Source organism: Lytechinus pictus, chromosome 10 (genome assembly GCF_037042905.1).
Source record: "Lytechinus pictus isolate F3 Inbred chromosome 10, Lp3.0, whole genome shotgun sequence".
In the NCBI taxonomy this organism is placed as follows: domain Eukaryota; kingdom Metazoa; phylum Echinodermata; class Echinoidea; order Temnopleuroida; family Toxopneustidae; genus Lytechinus; species Lytechinus pictus.
Window position 1 is genome coordinate 8,801,163 of NC_087254.1, and position 25,905 is coordinate 8,827,067.

Consider the following 25,905-nt stretch of genomic DNA (forward strand, 5'->3'; position numbering starts at 1 on the left):
ATACCTGTGATGTATAGACTTCCTGAACACTATATAACTGGAATCACTTGAAAGCTATGGACTTTAATAGTTCAACCAATTTCAAATAGTAAACGAAAACTTGATTCTAAACAAACTAATAATGGGCAAATTATGCAGTTCACTGAGCAATTCTTTAAATACAGGTATTGTACTGCTTGCTTACAATCCAAAATGGCCAACGGAAAACTGTTCATTTAAGCATTTAATTTCACATATAAAGTAGAAGAACCACACTTCTTGAGGAGAGTTTTCCTGATTCTCTCTGCTTGTTTTTCGTCAATCAGGAGCCCCTCCCACTTCCTACAATGTTTACAGATAGTTGGTATTTATAGCAATGTATAACTTCTATTCTTCTTCTCCCCTCCTGTCCTTTAAGACCGCTATTCTTCTTGATACAAGTGTTGTATTGTATGGGTTAAACCAAGCGTAAGCCTTCTATACAGGCCTCCAAATCGAAAGGAAGAAGGAGTATTTTCTTGAATTGGATGCCAGCTCTATTCACTGCTTTCTATTATTTTTTTTTCTCTCCTTTTTTCATTTTGAAGAAAAATCCCCACAAATTCTGTGCATTTTCTGAGGGATTATTTATGCCATATACTTTTACACACAGGTTTAGCTGACAGATCTGCTTACTTCTTCGAACATCAATCGGTCAGTAAGTGAAATGGCATTTCTCCATTAATTTGTGGGACTAGTTTGGGGACATATATTAATAAAAAGAAACAAATACTACAAAGGCGGAAAAGACCTATACATCTATATTTTACCAGTATCTGTAATGGTAAAGGGATTATAAATATACTTATGATAAATTGTTCAATGTTGGTAAAACTGAATCTTAGGCAGGCCTACATGAATCTTTTTTTCATACTATCCACCATGTTTTAACCTCATATTCACTTGGATAGGCCTACATTCTAAAGTTGACTTATCACAAAATTGGAAATTTATCTGGTATCTATTTCATATTTACTATTACAGAGGTCATCACATTAATGTTATATAGCAGGCCTACACCTTTCAACATTCCAGCTGATCCAAACTGAGTAAAATGCCTTCATATTAGTTCTCTAGTGCTTCCAAACTAGGGACTTGGATACTATTACCCTGGCTGTAGCAAGGCAAGCCTTATACTTTGAACACGACCATTTCAAGGAAGAATTCCTTGAAGAATTACCTCCATGTATTTGCCTCACCTGGGTTAAGTGCAGAACAATATGGACCAATTTCTTGCCTAAGGAAATTAACCCATGGGTGAGAATCAAACCCACTCCCCTCTGATTCAAAGTCCAGAGACTAATCCACTGGGCCACGTCGCTCCACGGTATAGGGTGCTGTAATGCCTTATCTAGAGCACATATCTGCTCTCATACAACAAAGCACATTCCCATCCTTGACAGGCATGTGTTGCTAAATGATTTCACTCAATGGCCATTTGCCAAAATCTCTTTCCCCTATCTAGTTTTCCATCATCATCCACTTTCGATAGTGAAAGTACCTTAGACCAGGGTCACGCAAAGTCCCATATGCAGAATTACTACAGAACTCAACTTATTCTCGGACATCCAAGGCTAACACATTATCTCTGAAGAGTATCCTTTTGAGAAAGATGTGTACATTTGTTGGCATCAATACAATAAGCTTGGAGGCAGTCTGTTATGGTGTCAGCCTCTCGATAACCCACCATCTCACAGCTTTCATGGTCCGAAAACTCTACCGGTAGATCATTCTTCAGTTGAATGACCTTATTACATCCTTACTGGCAAATGAAAGACAATGTTTGTAAATCCATTCAAGAAAAAAGCCGGATAAAAGCCGATGCTTTCCGCCCTGCTAATCATGTATGACATGGACCGGCTAGGAGAAAAGTAGCTTTACGATGGAATTTGCATTTAATCTAGCTCATAATCCAAACCATCAGGGAGAAATGAATCCCATCTTTCTGTGCAAATCACCATTGCTCCAGCTAAAAGATTATAGCATGAGCAGCACTACTAAAAAAAAAGAAAATCAGTTTTAAAAGCTCACTTTCAATCAGTGTAAAGTACATGTAAAGCAATTATGTTGAGAACATGGGTATACTGGCAAGTGTTTAAAGCTCCTTCGTATTGGGTAGGTCTATATTCTTGGGATTACGGAGCATACACACTTTCGGATCCATGTTTCAAAGAAAGAAATTAATCCATGCCCATACTGGAGAATAAATTGGCAAAGATTTTCAAGATATGCAAATCTCAGTACAGTACATTTCCTTTCTGTTTTGTTAAATGTTCAATCATATAAACGTATGTTACTTAATCATTTTGTATAAAAGTGCTTGTAGAAACAATGTGTATTAAGCGATACAAATACAATATACTATTTAATATCATCAAAATGCAAATCTATATAATTTTGAAGACTATTTCATTTGAGCTACAAGATATATGAGAGAATGGCATGTCTCCCTTGTATGTATGTTTGAAAGGGGGGGGGCTGAATGGGGTCTCTGCCCTATTTTTTTTCAAGTTGCTGACTAACATTAGCATTTGATGATTAGCTTTTGAGAAGACTTTGACCTTGATTCGCAATCCTGAAGTGAATGAGACAACTGTGTAAAGGCATTGTCTGTACCCTATGACTATGCATGAATAATGGTCTGGTGGTGGTGGTTTTGACGACAACTGCCCCGACTCCCTAAGAAATGGGTCATTCTATGATTCTGCGCTCCAAATGAATGATGCGTTCCACATCTTAAAACATGGCTCACACTAGACTTTTTAGTCTTGATATAGCTTGTCTGGTGGAAGGGGTCCTACCTGGCCAATGGAATACAAATTTCAAGTTACATGCAGGCCTACATATCAGAACGCCCCTATTCTTCTTTCGTGATTGGCACTTCCAGGGGCCATCTGAAAAAAAGAATTGCAATTGATCTGATCAACCACATATATGGAAAGCCAGCAACAACAACTTCTAAAATGCATGTTTGTTCAAATGTTTTCTATATATTTATGATACTTCTACATATTCATAGTTGTCTTGACAATTTGGTGTGTTCCTCTTTGTTTACAAAGGAAATGGTGCAAATTTCAAGTAGGAAAAATTATGACAACGATGGATTTCCATGCAGTTGAGGTTGATCGGATCAATCACAACTCTTTGTAAGAGAGGGCCCTGGTCATTAAGCACTTTTAGAATCATACGTCCACATAGATGACTGGTACAAGATGACATCATTTTGAGGCCTGCCATATGCATCAGGTCCTCACCCTCGCCGGCCATCAGAATTGAGAACCTTGCCACCTCCGTCCTGCGGTTCTCCAAAATCATAGTGGACTTGCACATGAGTGACGTCATTTCAACCATCCAAGCTCAGCATGAAGATCAATTGCAGTGGATCTTTTCCCTTAAAAACACACAGTTTTCAGTGACTTTCCACGAAATTAATGTAAGTTGTACGATGTATTATGTTTATCATATTTGAAATTGCTTTCTGAACTCCAAAATACATGTCGCTATATCTCCTAACTCACATGAAAAGGAATTAAAGCAAGTGAAAGAGCAAATGTGCACAAGTTGCACCTTTGCATCACCCGACCGGGTTGTCACGTGATGGGACGCCAGATCTTCCAGGTTGGGCAGCGTGTCATGACCCGCTAGTTATCACGCTGTTTTATGTGGACGTACGCACACGTACAAGTCGAGTGAAATCTAAAATATTTGTATCGGGAGTGAACATGGACAGACGACTACGTTGACACACATGATCAGTCGACTGATACGCCATTCTCGTTCACTCATTCTAAAACTCTCTATTACAGATAAATTCCAGTTGTGGGGGCGATCTCAAAATGACTTTTTACAGAATTTAATATAATGATCACCAAAGTGTCTGTTTGTATGAATAAAAAATATGTGCCAAAGGATTCTGGAAGAAATTGTGTAATTGCTGAAAAATAAGCAAAATAAGCGCGGATTCTGTCACTTCCGTCGGGTCTTTATTCCAGCAATAATAATACACTGTCCCACTGTTGGCGATTTTCAGTGTGATCGTTTTTTAGCTTAGATATTATGATTTCACAAAAATCAGTTTATGTAACTGTACCAGATCTAGATCCACGATGATATAGTAATACTTAACCTTGGTTTTACAGACTTTCTCACGAAATCAGTATTTTACTGCAACTACTGTCATTTAGCTTTATTAGATGGAGAAAACTACTGTGACTACAGAATGAGGGCAACCAATATTGTCAAAAAAAACTGGGCTGAAATTTTGTTTGAGCACTGCACTGCATTCCACACCCCAAACAAACCATTATTCCACCGGCCCTCATCAATCCTCTGAATCCTTATGATGGGATCCTAACCTACCCCTAAAACTACCAAATCAAACCTTTTCCTGCATAGAAGTTACACAAAAACTAAAAATTCCCATTATTTTGGCCAGTCTGTGTGAGTTCGACAATACCACTGCTGGCTCTACAGTCAGACCGCAGGTCCCTATGCTAATGAGCAAAAAGGCCAGATTCATCCAAATCATCTCGTGGCTGAATCCTCCTCCTTGCAAAATCTCGTGATTAGTGAGATTTTCTATCTCTAAGAATTTACCTGTTTTAACCTCAAGTTAAATGAAATATTATTGCACCATCAGATAGAGTAAAAGTTACTCTTTCATATTGGTCATTTATTTTGTATACAATATTTTGTTAAATAAGTAAATTTCTGGCCTGAAAATGTGCCTCAAAACTGAATTTTCTTCCTCTGTTTTCTTTTGCAAATTGTGCAAAACTTTTTATTTTGAGCCTCAATTATATCTATATCATCATAAAGCTGAACTTCTGTACTTTCTCACAATGCCACTCTTGATACGCGGCACCTTTTAATCGGGTCAAGATCACACTTTTCCCACCAAGGTACAAGATGAGATTTCTGAAATTTTGTACTTGCATGAAATCCAGAGTTCTGATTGGCTGGATAAGGTTCACAGAACAACAGGCGCGGGGTATTTGAGGAGATTACCACATGGGAAGTGTGACCTTCCCACGAACCCAGGCACTGGAACCGTTGGAATTTGCCATTGTGTGGTCCTTTGACCAATCAGAGTGCAGTATTCTTGTTTTCAAGCTGCTTTATGTACTTGGCAAATGAAAAGTGTGATCTTGACCCGATTAAACCAATTCTTATTTTGAAACCTATATCATTTCAAAGCATACATATTCAGCTTTATCATGATATAAAAATCATTTGGGCTCAAACAAAAATAAAGTGTGAAAATATCAGCTTTTGTCAGGTGAAAATATTTATTTTGTAGCATATTTTAGATCGAAATTTTAACCTATATTACAAAATCTTTGAATAAATCCAAACACATGACCTGAAAGAATGATTCTTCTTCTTTACAATGGCACCAAATTCATGAAATTCGATGCACAATTAGAGCAGCAATGATCGAATGAAAAGAAGTGTTTTGGTCCGCATCAAGCTCATTAAATATGCAAAACATCTCAAGTCATGAATATCACTTGGATGAAAGAAGCCACTTTCTTGGGACCTGCAGTCTGACTGTCTAAGATTGTTTGCTAAGGAAGAGGTGTTCCTATTAGGCCCCATCATCAATATTGTTCCACCCATTGGAATAACAGGGGCCAGTGTTACAAAGAGTTACCATTGATCCAATCAATCGTAACTGTATGGAAATCCATCAGTGCCACAATTTTTTTCTACGAAAAATTTGCACAATGTCCTCTGTATGCAAAGAGAAGCGCAGTGAATTTTCAAGAAAACAGTGAATGCATGAAAATACATCATAGCTAGAAAATATTTTGATCAAACATGCATGATAGATGTTGACGTCGCTGGCCATCCATTGTTACGATTGATCGGATCAATCGCAACTCTTTGTAAGACGGGTCCCAGATTTACAATGTACACCTCCACCAAGACAGGGATGACTCAACATCCAAAATGAACCATTATTGTTACTCTATTCACAGGGGATGTAGGTGTATTACTCATTGGGGCTTCAATCAAAAGGGTTTCTATCAGGCCTCCTAATTAATTTCAATGATGTTCTAACATATTTGGAACGAAATCGGTATCGGTTCTCCAAAACCCTAATAGAAAGAAGTTATGCTAGCACCCCCACCCTCCGATGTAGTAATCTGACCCCTAACGACTATCCACCCCCCCCCCCCCTCATTTCCATGCTCCAATTGGAAGAATATCATGCTGTTCATGAAATCTGAAACCGATATGTTGTCCTTGACCTTCACCATAAAGCAGTACTAGTAATCTAAATAAGGTCACTGTACTAATTTTTCTCTGATATTTCAGTATACATACACTTTTCAGCAAACATAAACTTTCAGGGTAGAGGTTTAATCAAATAAATTTCCCCATTAATAAAAAGATATTTTAACTTGTATTCCATGACAAACTCAGTCTTTTATAAAATTATTCTTCATAAACAATGGCAATTTGAGGGTGGCTATGACGGAAAAGATTTACGGGCAGGTGGGTGCGACAAATTACAAAACTCAATGCTAGGCCTAGGACTACCCACTTCCTCTATCTCCATGGCGACCACACAAGAATAACCGGCACATGTACAGGATGCTGAGTAATCAACAAGTTATTAATTATTTTAATGAAATAGACACTTCATAAGTGATAGCGATCCTAATGCGGAGGAGCCCTTAATGGTTCTTAATTGGTGGAAGAATTGTTTCGTTTCATTGTTCTCCATCCCGCTTTCAAATACTAATGGCAATAATACCCTAATCAATTATACACGAGCCTAAAACTGGCCTGTTGTAAATTATTTTTGCTAATTGGGATTGTGCCCGCAAGTGCCCCTCCCCTCTACAAATATATGCACAGATACAAGAAAAGTTTTTAAAATCTTTTGAAGTTCGGCTGGCATGAAGTTGTGACAGTGATAAATAAATTTCCCAAAATCAGATTTATTATACATCCCTCTTCCCCTTCGACAAAGCAAAGGCAGTGAGGCCTGATGTAGCTCTTAATAGTTGGTTTCTAGAGTTTAAATAAAAACAAAGTAAAATCAAACTTAGTTTGCAATGATTGATAATGTATGAAAGTACATCAAAAGTATAAATGATAGACATAGGGATCACTAGACACTTCCAATAAATCAATCTCCAATTAGTTATTTTTAATTGTTTATCCCCTCCATATTAAAGATTAATACAACCTCTCACACAAATATTTTTCTTATTAAAATGTTTGATTCTCAATTGATATCTTCCAGCAAAAAGGTCACCCAAATTATGCTGCAACCAATCCAAGGGAGGTGAATGGGTAGCACTTTCTACCAAGCTCATGTGACTTACAAGTTAGCATTGACTTAGGCCAGGTAATGAAATACAGTGCTGAGAAATCTTTTGTATTACAAGCACAATATGAATGTCGCTTCTCATTCTCAAATTATTAAACTGAAATCTTGGGTTTTATTTCACTATCAATATCAAATCGAATTCTAAATATTGATTATTCAGCATAAATTCCTCTTTTAATGAAAAAAGAAAATGAATGGAAGTTATTCTAATACAGCCATCCTAAAACAAGGAATATATCACGTGTGAAGTAATTATTATCACCAACACTGTTCCTAATAAATGTGCATTTAATAAATTTGACATCATAAGTTATTGTGTTTACTCTAAAGATGAGATATTGACTTTATAATCCAAAGACATCTATAGCCACTTTCAAACAAAGTTTCTACTTTAGATTGTCAATCATCCTTTTTCAATGACCATATATTTTATTATTTAAATATGTCTTCAGAAGAAGAAAATTATAAACAGACTCCAAGAAAGATATACTGTCTCCCATGTCAAAAGTAGGATAAAACTGAACTGTGTATTAATGGGAAACCAAATAGGTTATGGTCTAGACATTAATGTGGTGTTAACCCATTTTAATGTCCAACTCATGAAATTTTCGGGTTGAGGAAATAAGAAATATATCATTATCCGGCATGAGGTGAAGGATAAACAGGAGGGGCAGATTTTGTGTTCCCCGAAATCTGATAAAGCAATGCTAACATTCTCAGCCTAGAATCGTAATTATATCAGAAGAAAAAAAATTATGAACTTTTCATGGAGAAAATATTCATATATTTCATTTACAAAATCACCTTATGGTAGATGGCTGGCAACCCCCCCCCCAAAAAAAAAATATATATTGCAGGGGGTATTCTACTATGTTACTCATACAAGCAAAAATATTAGAGTAGGAATGCAAAGCCTTTCTATCGCGTTGGTAAAGGTTTGATTCATTGATTAATAAATTATATTGACGTATATATAAACACATATATCTTCTCAACAGCATAGCCAAGATTTCAGGACAGCTATTATTAGTTAATCTATTTCAAATAAACATGAGGGGGCAATTTTGCCCCTTCACCTTCTCAGCTTCTCTCCTGGGAATGCCGCTAGGTCTGATTGGGGAACTGGGGTGGATGTATCTCTCTACAACACTTATTAAATATAAATTCTACTACAGGTAACAACAGAAAATAATACATTAACAGCATTGAATAAAGCTTATACAGAGTGATAAGAAAGTAAATAAACTATAAAAAAGTAAATAATAACTATTGTGTATTAATAAGAGTAATTCGCTTGTTCACATGTTAACCTGTTTACAAGATTTATTAATTTTGACTATAGAATATAAGAATTTATTATGAGATTAATTGCAACCAAGATCTTTGCCATAATATATCATTCTGTTTTCTATTCTATCTTGTATTATGTTCTATACGGTATGTCCTGCCTCGGCAGTAATAAGCCAGGACCTGGGCTACTTTTTCTTCCTCTATTAATTGTGTTTGTAAATTACTATGTAATTGTTTTATATTATATGTCATCTGATCCTTTATGAATATTGAAATAAAGTGATACAAAATCAAAAAAATGATATTGATCTGCCCAAATAATTTTTCAGGAAGTTATATGATTAAAGATGAAGATCAGACAGATTACTAAAAAATGCGTATCCATTAGTCTTGCCCATATATTGTTTCCTGTGTTAGCTACACCAGGAAAAGCATGTAGTTCATATAATTTTGAGCGAGTCTGAATTATTTTCATTAAAAGTTGTTGTTCTAAAAGAGCATTCTGGCATATGATACCACTTTCTGATTGCCAGAAATCGAATCTAGCTTTAATAAATGTCATCCTTCAAACAAATACACAAATATCATATTGCTTCCTGTCCTGAAATAAATGGGGAAAACAGAAAAGTTACACGTGTTTACAGAGTAGACAGATATCTTAATAATCAAATTAAAATTCAAATCTGGAAAAAACATCGCAGCAGAGGGGAAATTTCAAGGGAATGCAATGAAATCAATAGTTCAAATCACTTGTTCCTTCTGGTTTATTGTGTTTTAAGAAATAATGTAAACATAAACATTTCTTTATGGATGTTCTAATTGAACTTTGAACACACAAGATTAATTATTGAAGGGGAAATGGTTTTACGCAAAGGGCTGAAGGCCTCATTCATACATCTATTTACAAGAATGTTTTCAATGGAATTGCAATTGCAGTGTAAACAGGGTTCATAACCAAATTTCATTCATATCTGAGTCCATGAGAAAATGAAAACTGCTCAAATAATGTCAAGAATATGCTCAGTGTCTGGTAAAGAAGGTCAATGTGTTTGTATAGAAATAACTTATGTCTCTTTATTCAGTGATAAATTCATATGAATCTATTTTCACCTTCTGCTTTTATACAAACATTAACATTATATGGTTCAGTCAAGTTGATCCTTATTTTTAAATCTGTAAAAATTGAAATATTGTATAATTCAAACAATAAAAAACAAAAGAAATAGTGAGTGAGGGACATCATCAATTCTCTCATTTGCATGTGACTAAATTGTGCATATAACTATTTTGTGAAAAATAAGCAAAACTTTAAAATGTCATAACTTCCTTATTTTACATCAAATTTTGATGAAATTTTCAGCATTATGATTGTCTGATTTTTTTCTTGGATTCAAATCAACATTTTAATGAGGTGGACTTGACCTTTAAGTATCTCTCTTGATCTCTCGATCATTTGATTGATCAATCAAACTTTGAGAGTAATTTTCAAGCAATTTATTTTTTAACAAGAATGAAAAGTACATTGACTCTAAAGTACTGAATGTACTGAATGAATTGATAATGAAAGTGAAATATTACTTTAAATTATATTAACTACAGAATTTACAACACAGATGCTACCAACTGTCAGGCTTTCAAATGATTTACAAGAGGCAAGTCCTTGGGAATTATTTCATGTGCCCACATGACTGACATCGCACAATATTAATTTGTAGCTAATGTACAGGCTTAATCAGCCATATCTTCCACAGTCCAAAGATCAGATTTTCACAACAGAGTAACTAGAAGAGAATTATAAATGGTAAATCACATCTTTACATCTGTAGCCATTAGTTTACCTAAACTATTTTCCACCAAAAAAACCCTGACATGCATCTCTCATGAGATATTTCAGATGAACAGTCAGGAAGGACATTAGCCATTAGTTAATCTACGTCCATTGTGCTTTGGCACTTGTCCTTAGATTTCTTTGTAGTTTGTGTCACAGCAACCCCCACACTGGCTCCTTTTCATACATAATGCGCTAGATGTCATTGTGTTGGCCGTCAAAATTGAAGATTATCAAAACCCACATACATCGTATATGTTATGAGCAATAAATCTTGTTAGTTTGATTATCAACATCGTTTGAGCAAAGCTCACAACAAATGTTTGTCAAAATGTTGCCTTCCGCTTTGGCTAGAGTAACAAGTATCAATGTTTGGTATGAAGACATGACAGAAAGGTATCAATGAATCAGGAAACATTGTTTGTGAAAAGGCACTTACAATTCCCTGAGGTGAATTCCTCCAGACAAGCTACTTCACTTCAGAACTAGTATACCTCCAGACACAAATCAACTTCCTATCTCACCATTTTGAGCATTCTTGATGACTCAATTGCCCGGAGGGGCCACTTCCATTGACGATTGAATACCATGCAGGACCATGGGGTCCAAAAAAGGACCCTAAACACGTATTTTCCATATTCTGAAAATGCACCCCTTAACAAGTATTGGCGTGTGAAACCCTACCCTTAACAAGTATTGGAAACAAAACGATACTATTAGCAAGTATTCCCTGAATTGAACCCCTAAACAAGTACAGCGATATTTCATATGTCACGGACGTCGGTTGTCGGTTTTACCTTTACCTACATCATTGGGTTTAGTACAGACCCACCTCCCACACCTCGCGCACATTGTACTCTAAACTTGTAGTGTTGACTCTTGGTGCAAAAAGTACATCCTTTATAAAAACAAAATAGTCTTAATTTTTTATACCCTCGCAAATTTGACCCTAAACACGTAGCCTTCCTAGCGAAAATAGATACCCTTTTTCCATTATCTTAGTGTTTTTGACACCCTTATTACGTTACATACGTAACGTGACCTATCTTGAAAAAGACATCCTTTTTACGTGTTTTTTTGGTCGCGCATGGTATCCACTCGTCAATGTAAGAGGCCCCCCCCCCCAGGCTCAATTGCCAATTTCGTATGGTTTCAGTTTGGCACTAGTTTGTTATGGTAGATAACCCTGATTAACACTGATGACATCCCGGTTCCACCACAGAGGTTTGTGAATACTATCATTTGGTATCTTCCTGCATTTACAAGTTTGACTTTTTGGTGGCAGCGGTGGGATTTACCCTCATGCATATATGCTGGAGGTCCATAAATATAAAAGCTAAAGGGAGACATACAAAGAAGGATTGGGTGAGCTTAGTTGCCTTCATGGACCTTTCCTCTAGAGTGTACCTCAAAAAAAAGTCACCAAAATCAAGAGGAAATATTGATTTGACAGACAGGTAGTCATTACAGTGAATTCGCTGATGACCTGATGTACACAGTAGCATTGACTCAAGGACACAACCTGTCCCCATGAAGTCATGAAGTTGGACTCCTTGATGAGGCACAAACTGTTAATAATGGCTAGAACTACATGGATATTTTCATGGGCAGTTTGATTTGTTGGGTTCTGACTCTTCTGAGGTTGCTATCATCTTGATCGTCAGGATCATAGATCAGGATCAACTAATAACAAAGTATTAGGCCTACCTCTACATGCAACTCTTATTTCATCAGGCAAAATTATATATGTGTGCTGAAGCACTTATCGTTTGATATACCGGTGTAAATTTTTCAAGGAAATAAAACATTTAATCTAGTCTTTGGTTCTCTGATTATTCCCTACCTATGAGTTTTATGTTTAATTTTTTCAATGGAAAAAGCAGTGGAGGGAATGACTTTACATCACTGACTAATAGTTTAAAAAGGAATTGCATTCCTCTCATACTTTTGTAATTTCTTATAAGAACAGCCTGCAGCTCCGAGCCATACTTGGGTTACAATCTACATGTACAATAACCTGTATCAGTTGGAAACATGTAATCACATGTTAGCCCACTATTTGGTATCTTTGTATAATAGGCCTACATTAACTCTTTACATTAACTAATGAAATATGAGACAAATGATTATGCCACGCCTATAATAGACTGGAGCTGAAAATGCATATTCCTCATAGATTTCAACTGTACAGAACAACTTACCTTGTCACAGATCACTAAAGTATCTATCCACTAGTGAACTTATCAGGGTACCCCAAGAACTACTCGGTATGATTCCACAAGCACTACAACCAGGAATTGAGCACGCTTCCAGGCATATGACAGTGGGTGTGTGCGCTAGCTTCTATACTTTCGCTTGTCTCTACTAACTAAACTGTTCTTCAGAACCACGCCACTACCAGTCGTTGTGATTCCCATAATGCAACTTTATCACGGAATAGATAAAATTGTTCACGTGAGCACTTTAGCTTCCTTTCCTCATTTACAATATTTCTCTATCTCTCTCTCTGGCTTTCTGTTCTTCCTGCTATTTGCTGTATATGTTACCAATACCAATCTTTCCCTTCTCCATCCTTTCTCTCTTTCACTCTACTTCTCTTAAGGTGCTATCAGACCGACTCGATCACAAGAGTACCTGTTAAAAGAACTTTTTCAGGCCTTAAAATCCCCAATAATTATTTTCCACATTCACACCGACTCAATCAGACCCTTTTCGGGTAATTTCTCAAAGTTATGAAGCTAATCAGACCATGCGCATTATGGTCCGATTAGCAGGCAAGGCGCGCAATCCAAAATTGTTAGTTCACTAACCCACCAAACTGCTCGCTGGGTTGAGAAAGTTCTCGTAATTTGCTTTCACACTGCTACTGAATGTTCTCGTAATTTTGAGAAGTACCTACTGCGTAGCCGATATTTTCTTTTGGGAATATAACAGGTATTTTTCTTTCACATTGGCAAAAATACCTGTTATTTTCTAATCTGTGTGATCAGGGCAAGTATCTTGATCAGAAAATACCTGGTATTCTTGAAATTAGAGGTGGTCTGAATACTCCTTTTCTCTCCCTGTCTCTTCCTCTCTTCCTTCCTCTCTCCTCAATTTGGTTTCAATCCCATCCCAGCCATCCACAATGCAGGAAGTCAGATAGTGTTGTGCGGCTTTGGTACAGGAAACAAAATGATAGCATAACCAGGCTCGTTGCTTCATCTAAACGATGGACCCTGGTATATCGATTTGCATCCACTGACTTCTGAAAATCCAGTAAATTTCACAAAAAAGTAGGTCTACACATTACAGCTGTATCCTGTCAATGGGCTATTAATCATTTCATATTCTCTCTATCACATCCAGCAGAAGTCCTGTACCAGTTGCGTACCTGGAAAACCTCATCAGGAGGGGTAAACTTCTCACACATGAATGGTCACTGTCACTTGTTTTCGGATTCAACTACAATTTCAAAATTTCTGAAAAGCAACAAAATATTTGATAAAGGTCATCAAAATTCTATTGCAGGGGGGGCAGGGGCACATCACACACATTTTACGTGCAAGTCCAACACTGCTCCACAAGAAAAAAAAGTTTCAAAAAGTTGATTTTTTTTTCCTGATACTATAGGTCTATCATTTCGGGAGTAGGAAAGATGGTAGAATTTTTTCTTTTTAATCCAGTTACACAGAAAAGAAAAGTAATGCAGTATCCCTACAGGATGAACTAGAACTGTATTTGTATTGTAGGGCTGGCCTATAGTACCTGATCCAGTAACTGCAATTATAAATCCACAGGTCTTGAAGAACCATTTCATTACTATAAGTGATCACAATCATCACATGCAGGCAATTTTCACGCTACCAAGAGCCAGCAAACACACATAGGGTAAATAGAAACAACTCAGGCGAAAAAGGTATCAAAATTGGAAAAGCATTTTTGACATTTTCTACCCTGCTGGAACAACACATGCCTTTTATATTTCATTGAAGCATGATTGGAAATGGTGAAAAGATCCTAAATCATTTCCAGAGACTAATTTTTTTGGGGGAAATACATTTCTTTCCAAGCTTTGTTTCTATTCATTCCACATCCAGGTACTGTGTGTGGTTAACTTGGAGCAGTCGTCTTCTATTCTACTAGCACGCCTGGTCTACAGATGGGGGCTTGGGGTGGCTCTTGCCACTCCCCCCCAAAAAAAAATCACAACCAAAAAAAAGAGAAAATGAAAGAAAATGAAAGAAAAAGGAGAGAAAATGAAAGAAAAAGGAGAGAAAATTGTGAAATATGATATAATTTTCTGAATATTATGTCAAAATCTATCACAAAATTTGATTTTTGTAATAAAAATTACAAGATCTTTGCTCACTTGCTTGCAACTTTTCATAAATTCTTATGCGATACGCCATATCTAGCCCACTCAAAATTTTGGGCTCATTACGTCACTGCTAGCAGGGATTGCACTTTGTAGAATGAGAGCTGCAGGGATGGAGGGGGGGGGTTAGCCCCCAACTTTTGTCATTAAATGTTAACTATCAAGTGAAATTGTCAAACATTTAATTGTGAGTTTGCATCTCTCCCCCCCCCCCCATATGCACCTTAAAAAATATTTCCCAGCCTCTGCATAGTACTAGTACTACAAGCATTCTAGATCCCAATGTAAACTTTTTCTGCATCTTTTTCTACATTATCAACAATTTAGGAAATTATACATGTACATTGCTAGAGGTACCAGGAACTCACATATACAAGGCAGGAGTACTTGAAGAACTGGATCTGAATGAATTCATAGCTTAATAAAACGTGCTGCATCAATTATTCCAGGCTAAAGTTCAAGGAAGTATCTACATTGTTTATGTCACTAGAGCCGTTCACACATTATAAATTCAAGGGGAAACACACATTTTACTATGTTCGCACATAAAATGTAGAACAGAGAACAGAGTAGTCTATTTGTGTTTACACGAGTACCATACTTCCAATTTAACCCCATTTGCCTCCCCCCCCCACCCCTCCACACACAAAACAAACAAACTTGAATTGTGAATCAACTTTTTACATAATTAAACTTGTGTAGGCCTATGAAATGTAGGTTTATGGGTTAGTTCAGAACTTCATACTTTTCAATATATGTATATATATATATATATATATAAATGTATGTGAACTGGGTGAAACTAGAATTCAAGATCTATAATTATTAATTTATTAAATTTGCATACAAAATGATGCATATGTCTTCCTCAAGTTGTAACACTATTCTTCTTATTGAAAAAAAATAGATCAGCGTTTCCATTTCCAGCCATATTATGTAATCATGTAAACTGAATAACATTTTATAATCAAACATTAGCACATGCACATATGGGTCCACCTGTACTGTGTAATTCAAAGTACAGTGAATGAGTTCAAGGACTATATGTGTCAACATTTAGATATACCAGCTGATAAGATTTCTATTCTTTGGCATGCAGTACTTGTCTTCCTGAGATTACAGGTTTGATGCAATTACTGATGGACCCTTGTCACCAAAATAAACAAGATCTGAGTCATATATACAGGAAACATCATAATAGAGGCTTTGTACATGTATTCAGATTCGTCCTAATTTGCACAATCTCACTCACTGGCAAATTACAATTGTAACTGCATAGAGGCAAGGGTAACTCCTTGGTAGAGGCGAGTCTCCTTGGTAGAGGCGAGTCATTGTAAGAGTAGGGGGGAAACCCCAGTGAAAATGGTCCACCTTCACATCCCATTCCATATATGGAGGAGAGACGAGAGACCCATGGGTCACAGTGATTGGTTCACTTTTCGTCTCCCAGGCACAGGTGATGCCAAAAACAAATGATAATAATAACCACCAATTAAACTAACCATTTTGTTACCAAGCTTGGAGTTTTGGTTAGATTCCAAGCACCAGGCCAAGCACCCTAAAGTGTTTTCACCCCTGAAGATTCTGGAGGGGCAACATGATCTTGAATGGGAATGGTGGAGAAGATATGAGCTTTTCCCCCTTCATCAACATGAATGATAACAAAATGTGAAATAAGCATGTTCTATTAAGCTTTTGGGGGTAAACATGGCCAATGATCTCATGTACATTAGGCATTCATGTGTAAAACCAATGACAGATATCTCTAGCCTGATAACTGTATGAATCGCTTTGTGATCAAAAGTGAGGATTTGAGAAAGAGATAAATTCCAATTTCAGGGATCAATTCTCCAAAGCATAAATTAGAACAGAAGTCACTATCATTCTCTGTACAATCCAACTTTAATGATATGAGGAACGTGATCTCAAAAATTTGATTGATACAGGCAATAAAATTCAACCAATGCATTTGGATGTAGCAAAGACCATCACAATTATTTGTGTATAAAATTTTTCCTTCTCTGTACTCGTTTTTATATCTATCAATGTTAAGTTTAGAAAAGAAATGCCTAATATTCATTCCCTTCTTTCCTTAAAGGTATAGATCTGAATATCTTACTGCTGAAAACACAATAAGATTACACAGCATTTTGTTTTTGTTATCTTACTTGTATAAACCTGTAATTGTATCTTGTACCAATAAAAATATGAATAAAAAATCAACCAATGCAAATTTAGCTTCACTAGATGTAATAAAAATAGCTCTAATTCAAATTTAAACCTTTCAATGCCACCTTGAAAAGATTTAATATTTCAATATTACACTTTTAATCAGAGAGACCTTTTAAATGAGCCCTACTGAAAAGGAAAGGAACAAATTGATCAGGTATTTTTTAAGGTCAGGCCATGGCCAGTGACCTTGAACTATCAATATTTGACCAGTGTCTTCTTGCCTTAAACTTGAGGATGTTTGCTCAATTGTGGTAGCTAACAACTTTAGGATATTGACATAATTGTGGTGGGTTGCCCCAACAAACATACTTGTCTATCACTGGTCAATCACCCTAGATTATGAATTCTCGACCTTTATGAAATATTGGGTTATCATATTTTTCTTTGACATAACTATTCTTAGTCCTATTCCTGATGGATATATTCATTTCCAATGGATTTCCGCTTGCCTTAACACATATCACAGATTTTCCACTCTCTGTGGAACAATATACTTTATTGTCATAACTGCAAGTAAAGTCCATATCCTACTCATTTACACCTGGATGAAAACACAAATGAAGACTTTTTTATGGTTTATAAAACTGTAAAGATTGTAATATAATTATAATTACCTACACCTAAATTACTTGAAAATGAAACTGGAAGGACTCCATAAGGTAGTTGAAATAAGTCTGGTAATTAAGGAAGATAAATTGATGTCAGAAACATCGACAAATTACTGAACTTCAGCCTCCTCTCGTTTTGTTCCAAGCCATCAACAATTATTACACGTGCATTTTCATTTAATACCTGGGTTAACAAGATGGAATGATAACAATGGCATGCAAGCAACCAATTGTGTGTACTATGATCACAAAGAAAATATTTTGACAACAGAAAATCACCTTAACATTCCCACTATAAACAGAAAAATACAGGGTAAGCTTTGATACTATACAGTGCTAAAACCTCTAAGCTCCTCCCCTCTACAGTAAAAAAATTGTTTTGATTTTTGTAATTATGTTTTATTTGATCAATAAAAATTGAAAGAAAAAGAAAATGTTGTTTAAAAGTTTGACCATGTTGTTTAAAGTAGAAATATATTGAAAATCATAAAAATTAAGAATTATATATCAAATTAAAGGGGAAAATAAGAAAAACACGATGGCGCACATCATTTATCATGGAGACCGATGAAACTCACTTATTTGATAGTTTAAAGTTCTCTCTCTGAATGCTTCAAACACACAGTCACAATTACGTCCGCGAAATCGGGGTTTTTATGACATGTATGAGTGTACGAGAGACGTGATTGGCTCTCCCACGTCAAGCTCCACTAGCATGCAAAACCTGGTTGCGAGGGTACGTTTTCACCACACTGTCACTGAATACTTCGATCACGAAATGAAAGAAAACCCAAAAGTTTATCAAGATTTTGGATTTTCAAATTGACGATTTTGAAGATAAAGAGAATGATGATGAAGTTTCTAGCTCTAGTGACGTGGATGGAGGTAAATTAGGGGAATTACGCCTATGATGATGAGTCGGACAATTCAACTTGCATGCCGATTCGCTACCAACTCATGCAGCTGCTAGTGATAGCTGCACGTACCGCGGGCCAAAATAAATCCATGAAAATGAATTCCAGCCTGACCATCCAGACAGAGTCTCTTCCCTCTGTCAATAAAATTTACTCTAAAGAAGGAAAATAATGATATAACTGTACTTACAAACAAGTGAATATATCCGAACCTGAAGGCAAATCAACTCAACGAATAGCAGCAGACGATATGCACCGACGATAAACTTCACGTGGCTGGGATAAATTATCACTCGTTCTGTTAGATATAATTTCTACCTCATTATTTTGACAAAATTACGAAACTCGGGGAATTATTTATCTATATAAAAATATAGTAACACCTCGTATTATTTCTAAATTACGATAAAACCTTTTTTTTTAAGCAAAAAGTTGAGGTAAATTAAAATTAGATGTAAAAGATCATCCCCAACATGCGTTGCTCGTATGTGATTGTAAACAAACCATCCAAAATGCCGATTGAGAGCTGTGCAACACGTGTATCTACTCTCTCAGCCAAGGCGAGCAAGCAATGTGTGTTTGTGATGAAAGGCGTATTTAGGAGGCATTTTAGCGCTTTTTAATTGGCGATTTCCACCTTATGTATTACTTTCGTTATTTTCGAATGACCAAATGATAATCCCCACATCATTACCTTTCCACTGATATATAATAAGGCCATATTCATAATCAATATATTTCTCCTTTAAGCCTGTCACTCTAACAACTATCGATTAAACTTTGAACAATTTGCTTAAACGTTTTAAACAAGTTGTTTAAAATTTTTAATCAGGTTGTTTAAAAAAAATTGAACAATTGCTTACGAGTTTGAATATTTGGTTGTTAGAAAGATCCAGGCATAAACAACATGCTTAAACAGCATTTGCATCTAGATGAATCCCTTGGATTTTTTTCCAAGTTCAAAGCAAAATGTGTCCTTGAACCAACTCACAACACCATGTTTGAACTGTGCGAGCTTCAATGGAAATAATTTTATCTCAGTATGGAATAGATCATTGGTGATAAACATAACATATATTTGAAACTTTATACATCCTGAACACTGTGACTTAATTGTGATTTAACTTCTATCAGCGAGCAACATAAAGGGATGTCAATCAACATTTGCAAAAAGAATATGATAGAAACTAGGGGACAGTTTTCATTAGACTCTAGTATCATGAAATAAACATACATGAAAGATATTTACTATGAAATATTTTGCTTCTCTGTCAATATCATGCACCACTTAATTAGGACTCTTTAACAAATCATAGTAATCATGATGGAGGGCTTTAGCGCATTAGCGGTGCATTAAAAACTTGTATAAAGTATGATTTGCCCTACCTACATGTACATAGGCCTATACATATCAAGCATAGTACATGTACCTCTACTAACCAGACAATGCAAACAAACTGTACAGAGATGATATGATAACATATCATTAGAAATTAGAATTTAAGTTCTCAGCCTTCTAATCATGCCCTCAACCAAGGGGAGGGGGCACACCAGTATCTTGATTTATTATTTCCAAAACCCCCCAAACAAGTTTTTCTCTGTGTGCAAAGTAACCTCCTAAACAAGTTTTTAGCGGGCCTCATTTACACATTTTGGCCCCTAAACAAGTTGTCGCCAGAATCTGACCCCTTAACAAGTTTTGTACAATCGGGAAGAACCCGTACACTTTTCAGAAACAAGGAGGAAAAAGCCCCTGGGGAAAAAACATACCCTAAACACGTTTGGCTAGTCTTTTAAAAAAAACATACCCTAAATACGCTATTGACCATTGACCAGTCTTTCAAAACCACCCTCTTTTTGAAAATCTGTGTTTTTTATACTCTTAACGAGTGCACGCACGGCCCGCATCCAAAACTGAAAAAACACCCCTTTAAACGCATTATATTTGACTGGCCACCCCAGGTGCACATTTTGGGACTTACAATATTTTCTGTAAAGCCAATTTTAATAGCCAATAGGGAATGGGGGGGGGGGTAGTGGCAGGTTCACAAAATTCATACCATTTACCTGCCAAGGTATCAAATTCTTAAAATTCAACCAACTTTCAAAACTATTTTCCCAGAGCTTCTCCAAACTGATCCAAAGTTCAAAGAATTCAGTTCTTCATTCCCTTACATTGAGAACAAAATTACTAGATCAGGCTGACATGCATACAAGCAACAAAAAAAAAAAAAAATGCAAGACGCTGAAGTCTCAAGTTCCCATAGAGAGTTCAGTAACGAAACATCAATCAATTGGCAGCCTGTTAAACTTGTAAGTTTGTCTGGCTCCATTTCCAGATCTTGCACATCCGATATCCACCGGGATTTAGAGATCAGACATCATGATTGGAAATCATAGCTTTGACTCAGCACTAATTTGAGCATCACTTTAAACCTTCCACTCGAGTAAAAAAAAATATTTATATATTTACGGCATATAAGAAGTTATATTCTGACTCCAAAGCAAACTCCCCATTGTAATTCAGAATTTTACAAATCAGGGTCTCATTTAATCAAGAACTAATGCAAAGTATACATCAAACTTTGCTATCAGCCAATCAATTATCACAATTTTAGAAGATTTTTAATAATTTTGTTATGTTTGGGAGTCGGGACAATATGAAACAGAACCATGAAGGAATCTTTTTCTCCATGTCAAGACAAAACCCTACTTTGGGAGCAAATCTGAAGAATTAAAGGGATGGTTAGGGCTGAACATATTAATATCTTAATAAATATAGTAAAATTCACAGAGCTGAAAATTTCATCAAAATCGGATAAAAATAACAAAGATATTGAATTTTAAAGTTTATCAATATTTTGTGAAAACAATAATATGCACATCATCATGAATATTCATTAGGTAGGCTGATGATGTCACATCCCCACTTTCCTACATGTATTTGTTATGCATTACATGAAATCATAAATGTTTCATTTTTTCCATACATGTGTAAATGGTGTGTCTCCAATATGATGAAATAAGTTGAGGCAATGAATAGGCCTAACTAATGCACTTAATCAGTTGTCAATCCAATTGTTTTAGTTCTTGGTAGAAAAATTTTGAACAAACCTAATTTCATATAATAAAAATACAAAAGAACAAGTGGGGATATGACATCATCAGCCAACCTAATAAATATTCATAAAGACATGAAAACTGAGGTAACATTGTAATGACTGCATTACAACTCAAACAATATGAATTGTTTCCAAAGTTAAAGACCATGTAGACTACCTCTATCACACTAGATGAAGTAAAGTCAGTGATTACTGCCCACAAAAAAAAAAAAAATTAGTTTAGGTTTTCACATCTTTTAAAACCGTACATTAATTCCCCTGAAGATAAAATGGCAAATTAATGATTTATTTTGTTGAATGTCTGAAAAAAAATCATAATAAGTTCATGTGTTAATTTTTATGTCGCTGACATAGAACTTTGACACAAAAGAACACAAAATTTAAAGCTCTTTTTCATAAAGCCAGAAGGACATTGACCAGTGCTATATTACAGATTTTGACAGAAACAGCCTTCTGGCTCTCAGAAGGTGATAATTATTTTAAAGCAAGCTCTAAAGGAAGCGCTAAAGTGCTTGAAGAGTGGCTTTATATGCAATGCCTATTCAAGAGGTAATGATTAGGGTGCATATAAAATGATATATACACTTTCACAAAACTTCTTTCCCCTTTCGATTTCAAGAGCCGTTTCTTCCATCATTCCATTCCTACAGTATAAAGAACCCCCATCTCATTTGTCACACAACAATACCTGAAAATAATCACAGGGGCCCAGCCACTTGTATGAATTCAATGATCACTGGAGTGGCTAAGGGCTATTAGATCTTTTCCCCACTTAGCGTTTCCCTTCCTGAAACGTATTCCACCCCAATTAAGTTTTAAGAGAGAAAGATAGTCGTGGTGTCGAGTCAAATGGGAAAGGTGAACTCAAATACCCTTCAAGAGGATTTAGAAGTATTCAGATTGTGGCTACTCCTCTTAAGACACAATTTTCTGAAGAAGGGCAAGGCATAAACAAAACATCAGCCACGCCCCTCTCACTAATATTTGGTCTCGAAATATTGCTACCTTTGGAGAATGGATAAACTAATCACAATTTCACCAACACCATTTGATACCCCAAAACAGGATTTATATAATTACATTTGACTTCAGCATTTTTACACACTACTCCTGTAGGCCCACTTTCATATTCCCCCACCCTTTTTAACAGCAATTTCTTCACAGTCATGTACCTCCCCAACCAATTTTATCACCCTTACCAAGGACCCTACACTGTAAAAACTGTGGTGTTAAAACTGACACCAGTGGGTGTTAATAGAGGACCACACCCTCTGGTGTTAAAATGACACCCTAGAGATTGAATATAACACCAAAGAGTGTACATGTAACAACCAAAGGTGTTGCAATAACACCTGTAGGTGCTAAACTAACACTGTCAATTTAACACCGGTGTAAAATCACTGGTGTGGTCCTCTATGTACACCGGTTAACACCGCAGTTTTTGCTGTGTACCATGCCCTTACCAATAACTTCTTTAAGATTCCCTTTACACACTCTATTCCCAATCCATTCTTGCACCTCACCAATCCCTTTTACCTCCACCCCCCCCCCCCCTCCCCCTTACACACCCCTGCACCTTCTTACAGTAATACATTCCTCCACCCCGTGTCAATCCCCTTGCACCCCTTTGACTTTACAGTTTACACACTCATGTACATTCCCGCTGCATTCATCCACCCCTCACCAATGCTCAGTTGACGCATGAGCTCATCAAGTGACGACTGTTTATGGTAAATGCTTATATTGGAAATCTTCATAATTCTGGTTTTAATCAACTTCAGTCTGCCTACCCCATGAAACGTAAAAAGGCAGATAATTTTTCATTTTGAGTGGGTAATCAAATACTTCATAGTGAGTGAGACCTTGAACTATCTTAAAGTTGAAAAACTTGCTAGAAGAAGAGAATTTGATTCTGCTTTGGTAGGATAGCCAAATATGGAAATTAATTTCAACACCTTTTTACCATGCAATATCTGATGTATAATGGCTTAATGACTGTCACTTACTTACTATAGTTTATAACTTTAAAAAGGTATACTTCATTTCTTGAAGTTTTTTAACAAGGAATCATATTTTCTAAAGTCATACTTCAAAATAAGTCATTTACTTCTATACCTAAATTTCCAGTTATACACAATTCTCATTTCTTCTTCTTCTTTTCTTCTTCCAACCATTTTCACAACATATTCAGGCTTCATTACCTTTAAATTCATCTCCAAAATATATCCCAAGAAAGAAAAGATTGTGCGACACTTCTATTTTCTTTCAGTAAACGCAAAATGGCCTTAAGTCATCGCAACAATACAAGTGAGCGTGGACCCACCTTCTCTGACAAAAGCTTTTTCATTCCTCAATTCAAAACCAAATCCTACCTTCAATAGCCCACTATTGCATCGCAAGAAACAAGGTTCATGCCCTGAGTGAGACGTGCAGAAGAAGCCAACAGTTTGCCAGCTTTGAAAAGAAACTTTCTCTCACTTCCATCAAATAGCCCCAGGAATGAACAAGAAACTCAATTTCTTAACATCACGTTTGATATCAAATTGCATACATGTACATGATTTCCAATCGCACTGACAGACGCGTGAGGGTCTGCATTGTACATGTCATCAAAATCAAACTGCATGTTTGAACAAATTGCACCTGAAGCCCTGTAATTTGGTGAATTAGAAGTGATGGGAAAAAGTATTACTTCAAGAAGACAATAGCCCGCCCCCCCCCCCTTTCATATTATTTTTGAGCAATTCTATGAGCATGGATGCCAAAAAGAATGATATCTCCTTTAAAAAAAATGTTTGCTGAAAGGTGTAAATTCTCCGGGGGGGGGGGGAGGGGGCACTTCCATTGAGTGCCCATGCGCAACCATGGGGTCCCGAAAAGCATCCTAAACAAGTATTTTCCATATTCTGAAAATGCACCCCTTACCTTGGCCTGTGACACCCTACCCTTAACAAGTATTGGAAACAATACGATACCCTTGGCAAACATTTCCTGAATTGAATGCCTGAGCAAGTACAGCGATATTTTAATCGTTATATGTCACGAACGTCGGTTTTACCTTTACCTCCATCATTGGGTTTAGTACGGCCCCACCTTCCACACCTCGCGAAAATCGGACTCTAAACACGTAGTGATGACTGTTGGGGCAAAAAGTACATCCTTCAGATAACATTTTAGTCCTTTTACCCTCGCAAATTGGACCCTAAACACGTAGCTTTCCAAGTGAAATATATACCCCTTTTTCATTATTTTAGTGTTTTTGACACCCTTTTTACGTAACGTACCATATCTTGAAAAAGACATCCTTTTTAAGTGTTTTTTGGTCGTGCATGGTATCTACTCGTCAATGTGAGTGCCCCCCCCCCCCAGGAAATTCTCAGTTATACTTGGACGAGTCCACAGCTATCCAGAAGACCACATCTCAGCTGGTACACAATCCACATCTGCTTTGCACAGTGACAAGCCGAATATAGGCCTATAGACTAAAAACATTTATCTAAATCTTATGAAATTTAAAATTTAACTTCTGAGATAAGGATAATCCAATATTCAGCTTGTCACTATTTACAACCAATCTAGATCGATTTTAAATTCTTGGTATTTAGAGATTGGTCTCCACTCTTCAAGATCAGTACAGATGATGATATTGCTTAAAGTTGCCTCCAGGGGCCAGTTGCATAAAAGTTACTATTATCAGACCTGCCAACCTCTGGGAATGAAAAACTGTATTCTGTGATTAAAAAAAACTGTATTTTTCCCCCAAAAAAATGTATTTCATAATAAAATGCTTGGCGCACTCGCTCATCGCGGCGCTCAAGCTGCATGCAAGCTAAAATGCGCACTGCTCTTGCAGATGAAAAAAAAAACATTAAAACATGTGTATATCTTCACCCTGGTTTGAACAAAATGATTGAAAAAAAAAACAAGTTACCTGAAATTACATTGATCTAATAACCATATTTGTGCACGTTTTATGAAATAGAGACATATAGAGATTATTTTTCTCAATAAATTACGATTTAGTTAAAAAAAACAAAAAACATATTTTTGAAAGAAAAAACGTACTGCCGTATTTTGGTTGCAAAAACGTACTAAATACGGCTAAAACGTACTGGTTGGCAGGTTTGTATTATGGTAACTTTGCCCTCCAATGGTAACTACCATGGTAACAATGCTAATCAGCCAATAATA

General features: G+C 36.3%; 1 protein-coding gene across 1 annotated transcript in view; it reads right to left on the reverse strand.

Annotated features, from left to right (window-relative positions):
- Positions 1-25,905, reverse strand: part of LOC129269062 (neuronal-specific septin-3-like) — a 64,450-nt gene that overhangs the window by 31,340 nt on the left and 7,205 nt on the right. The window lies entirely within an intron of this gene.